Below are 6,000 nucleotides of genomic sequence, written 5' to 3' on the forward strand. Positions count from 1 at the left end.
TTTAATCCCACCGACGCATAACGACGGGGGATATATAGTCGTCATTATGTCAGTTTGTCTCTCCGTCCGTCATTTATTTTCCGGAGCATATATCACGGACACTATACAATCTGGTGCCTGTTGCTATTTTGAGATTTTCCAAAGTTGTATGTTGGACATTTTCCGTGGAAACGTGATGAACTTTGAAACGTGACGGGTAGCATATCTCTTAAATTCACTTTCAGAATACTAACTGCACTTTGTAATGCCAGTATTGATGCCTTTGCAATATTTTGAGCATTTATAGAATTATTATTGACCATTTGTGGGTGTTATCCAAAACTTAAAAAGTGTACCCCTACGTGACAACTTCATAAGCTTTAAAGTCAGAATTCAGAGATGTAACTTCTAATTTTTATTGTTTTTATTTGGAAACAATTACAGACAATATTATAGAGTAGAATGTTGTAGAGGTAATGTATTTGTATTTAGAAATTATATACGTTAAACAGTATACATATATTTCTTCATTCATATGTGTAGTGGATGGGGATTTATAGGTAGGGTTGCCCCATAAATAACTGTCCCCTTAATACATTACTTCACACATTGTACAGTTTATTAAACTTACTTTAGCAAAATAGAAGTGGTATTCAAATACGTGTACTATACATAAATATATACATGTACATAGGCATTCCAAAGTTTTACTGATAAATAATAGTAGTTGGTAGCCCCGCTCTGGGACCGCTCCTGGCTACTGATAGGTCGGTTTCTGTGATGACGTCACTTCCTGTTTCATGACGTCATTAGAGGTCACGTGAACTGCGCAGGGCATTGTGGGTCATGCGTGACGTCAAGATGACGTCACTTCTGGTTCCGGTGGCGCACGCCTCCAAGATGGCGGCACGTCCGGTTCCGAGGGGCCATCTCCCCATCCAAGACGGTGGCACGGCGCCTCCAAGATGGCGACGGTGGGAAGGCGGGAGAGCGGGAAGGTGGAAAGAAGAAGGAGGGAGGGAGGAGGAGGAAGAGGGGTTTTTTTTGTTTTTTTTGGTGGGTGGGTGGTGAGAGGGTAGTCAATGCAAAGGATGAAAAGCATTCTTTCGGGAGAGATGGGTGGCCCTTAAAAGGACCGTTTGATAGTGGAGACTAACTCCTCGTGTTGCTCGTGCTTCAGTCGAATGGTCACCTACGTCTGTATTGAACAACAGGACCGTGTAATTAATAATAAAAATAAACAAACTCGCCCTCGTCTGCGAGTTTGTTTGTTATTATTATCAGTTACATTATCTGTTGTTATGTCAACATTATCGTTTTTTTCACAGTGTAAACCCCCTGGATGCCACAGCGACACATATGTCACTTCTCTTCAACCCTCACTTCGAAATCGAATAAAATTCAAAACACATCACGCATGCAGACACTTCACAGTTTTGAATTCCCCCTTCTGTTTATCAATTACTGTCATTTTAGGCAATTCGAAATTACCGAAAGTGACTGAAAGTTAGGTACATGTACATTGTAAATCTCGCCAAACACAATTCACGGCTTTATATAAATATTCACTGTGTGTTTAGAAATCTAAATATCGCATATTTACTCGAATAATTAAAGTAGAAAAATAGCAAATTAGCGATCACGGGTATCAAATAACTAATGATAAATCTGAAACGTCGCTGATAAGCCTAGAATCGTTAAGAATGTTTTGGAAAATACGTATACACTAACGCCGAAGTGTACGTTCCACCATATTGGATTGTGTTTACAAAATGCCGGTTATGAGACGCCTATTCGATTATTTCAAACTCAGCTGCTATACATGCATCCCTGAATTCCTCATACGTTTTCGAAACAATGGATAAATGGTCTTTGTCATCAATGCAAATTATTTAGATGAAATCATGCGAAATAAATTAGGTATGGAAACGAAAACTGTGCTCGGAAAATTGTACTTGCTGAAATGTAAACAAAGCAAAATTCAGATTTTACACTGAGTAGCATTTTTAGAGGTACTTTCGTCTAATTGTTGCATACATTGGCTCGATCACGCGTTTGAGGTGAGGTGATAGTCAGTTGGCCAGGGGTGAAAAACAAGATTTTCGTTCCCACATTTTCCTGTATACCTTAAACCTTTTCTATTGCATAAAGGAGGTATCTGTACACAATTTCCATTGGGTAGTAAGCTTGCAAGTGTGTGCAGGAATTTTCAGGGGCTCAAAATTGCATAAAGTGAAGGAAAAATGCATAATTTGACAAAATTGGCTGTAACATTTTTATTAAGTCATTAAACTATCCAAATTATGTCTTTGATTACAGGTAATATGTTCGGTTATCTGAATTTGGCAAACATTTTGTTTCATTTAACTAGATCTGTCTGAGGCTGAAGATCTAGAGCGTGAAACGACAGATGTTGATGATGAAGAGACAGACAATGAATATCTTATGATATACATTTTCATTATGTAAGATACTGTCAGGATATCCCTCAAACCTTGATTAGTATCTTGTATATGATAGAGGGAAATAAATTCATTATAGCATCATAGTTATTATGTTTTCAATTTCAGTTATTGAATGAGTCGTATTTCAGTTGTCATTTTTCCTGGTAGGAGATATACCTCCAGTGTGGTTATGTGAACCCTACTAACGAATAAGCGTTACTGCAGTGCAGTAATGTGTCATGTCTGTTTGTGAACAGTTCTCTTGCATTTGGTTATAAGTCTTCTTGAGAAAACAATGACAAACAACTCTCTAACTCTAAGGACATTTATTAAACGCCTAAATATTCAGTTATTTTACAAAGTAACTGAAAAATATGTCCATCTTTATTAATATGATAACGAATTCCAAATTTTTGTATATGTTTAATATCATCATCAAGTACAGTTCTGTATTGTTTGGCTTCTTTTCTTAGCATAATTAACATATTGTGATGTGTTTAAGCCCTTTTGATCGTCTTTATCATTTTTAGTCAGTCGGTTAAATAAATGGACAGATTATTCAGTCAATTTGTAAAATGATTGAAATATTTAGATATTTAATAAATTGCCTGAGTGAATCATATTTTACACATTGACTGTAACATATACACGCTTACAAAAGAAAATACTTGTGAAAACAACGTCTATCGCGCATCGAAAAACTTCCCAACCAAAGGGAAAGGAACAAGAATGATTCTGTTCAAAGCTGCAGCGAATGAATGAAAACAAAATGCAAATATCATTACTACAACCTACCAAAGTTATAATGTATCCGGGAATATCAACATAAAGGAACAATATCCATTGCGTATGCAGCTGTACAAAAATACTTATTCGATGTCAAATGTCTCTGTGAGAATCAAATACTTTAATAATAATAATTTGGAAACAATATTTGGAATATATATGAAATATATTAAAATATTTAAATATATCGTTTTTAAACGTTATTTAAATGTATCGGATATTATAACCCGTGTTCGTTTCTTAACTGATAACTTAGTTTGTTTCAATTGTTTCACATAGGTGCCAAGTCAGCTGAGAAAGCCCACGTGACAACTATATTTATAATGTCCACGGTTCTTAAAAACATCCATTGAGTTCGATAACAATGAAACAACCAGTCAGTGTATTATGGGTTACCCTTTGAACAAAGTATGTTGTATTTACATCTGTACTTCACGCCATGATATGAGTGTGTTCCCTAGGTTTAGTAAACCTTCACATGTAAACACTTACTTTTGACATATCCACTGTGCAAGATAACAGTAATTAATCAATCAATGTATTTCCTGTTGATCCTTTGATGTCTGGGAATGATCAGTTGATTTACAAAAAAAGTAAAGCAACTGATCATACATCTCTTGCGGGGCTGCCACGTGCATATTACATAACTCACATTCCACCTCACTTCAAACCTGGATTTAGATTGAATAATTACCCAAGGTACAAGAAAGACCAAATTGGAACCTTCATCGGGTAATCTGAGTGGTGCTACAACTAAGTATACATGTTATAAATTCATTAACTGAGCAGCAAGTGAATTACGACAAATACACAAGTGTAGGGTTATACCAGAAAATGTGGATGACAACAAGGGAGTAGTAATTGTATCATCCGTGCAATCCGAAATCCGCAAATGCTTTCACTCAGGGATACTTTTTTTTTATTAAACTGTAACCGGGGCGGTCGGGTAGCCTGGTGGTTAAAGCGTTCGCTCGTCACGCCGAAGACCCGGGTTCGACATGGGTACAATGTGTGAAGCCCATTTCTGGTGTCCCCCGCCGTGATATTGCTGGAATATTGCTAAAAGCGGCGTAAAACCATACTCACACTAAACTGTAACCATCAGGGGTATTTCCAAATAACGACATCCGATGAGCTTTCGCCGTTATTTGTCTGTTTGTTTAGGCTGAAAAAAAATTAATTACCATGCGCCCTTTGTCGAAAATCTTCATAGATCACGGGTAACCAATCAGTTTTCAAAAATGCGTAAGTTTATTTAGCTGTCCTTGCAGACTGGTAGCCCAGTCTCTTGTCACGCTCGGTTGCGTTAGCGAGCAAATTGACTCACGGCAGCTAGTAAGCCCAAGCGGAAATCCAAAGGTCGTATTACCTGAAGAATCAACCATCATTGGAGAAATATCTACTGCTCTCAAAATCAATATTTCTCCCAATACTAAAAGTCAGAACTTCTAACCAAGGATTACCAGTTGAAACTGGTCGATGGCTGAACATTCCCAGGGAAAACAGCCAGTGTCCACTCTGTGATTCTATCGCTGTGGGAGATGAATTGCATTATTTATGCCGATGTGAAGCTTTTCACCAACGGCGATATGAACTCTTAAATAAGCAATATCTTAGGTTTCCAAACATTTAAGAAAATTATGAACACTAACAGTGTAAGAGATCTAAAAGGCCTATCTAAATTCCTTAACAATGTGTACAATACAATTGGTAAATTGTACTAGTATCCACATATCCTATTTTTATTATTTTTGTTAAATTTGTTAAACAATCTTCCTGGTTGAAGCCTTTCATTGCTTTTAACACAGAGAAGAGGTAACATGCTAAAAATGAAGCAGACAAAGCACTGCGGAAGCTTTTGAACAACAGCTGTTTTTGGCAGGTCTATGATGAACGCTCGAAAGCATGTGAATGTTGAATTGGTGAATTCAGCTAAGCGCTTCAAGAAACTCTGTTCCAAACTTTCTTTTGAGGCCTTTAAAATATTTAACCCTGATCTGGCAGCTGTCCACTTAAAAAAACCTACTCTCGTTTTAAATCAGCCCATGTATGCAGGATTCTGTATTCTAGATCTTTCCAAAATAGTGATGTATGATTTTCATTACAACTTTATCAGAGTAAACTATGGAAAAAGAGCCCAGTTGTGCTTCACTGACACAGATTCACTGTGTTATGAACTCGAGACAGCAGATATCTATGCTGACATGAAAGAGCATGCTGACTTGTTTCATACTAGCAATTATGATACTTCCCATCCACTCTATTCTAAAATGTACTAGACGAACTAGGAGGAGTTGTGATGGAGAAGTTTGTTGGTCTACAACCTAAAATGTACTCTCTCTGTTATAATGGAAAGGAAAAAAACCAGCCAAAGGTGTTTCCAAAACAGTCACCAAGAAACCTTTGAGACATGACATGTACAAGACATGTTTATTTGATCAGGTTCAATTGAGGCACACAATGCATAGTATTCAGAGCATGTGTCATCAACTCCAAAGAGTAGCTGTGAACAAAGTCAGTTTGAGCTCTTATGATGACAAACGTTATGTTCTCGAGGACGCAGTTCACACTTTAGCGCATGGTCACTACAAAACACGACAAACACTTGAATAAAGCACTGAGTACCATTTCTTACCTGTTATATACCAAGTATTTAAACCTTAGTTATATGTGTTTGTGCTCACTGTCTATGTTAAAAATAAACCATGTGAACTTTATATTTTACTTTAATGCACTCGTGTTATTGTACACATGAACTATTGTTAACTTTTGCTTTATCAAGTGTAACCAT

Source organism: Haliotis rufescens, unplaced genomic scaffold, assembly GCF_023055435.1.
Source record: "Haliotis rufescens isolate VD_foot unplaced genomic scaffold, xgHalRufe1.0.p SCAF_19, whole genome shotgun sequence".
Lineage (NCBI taxonomy): Eukaryota > Metazoa > Mollusca > Gastropoda > Lepetellida > Haliotidae > Haliotis > Haliotis rufescens.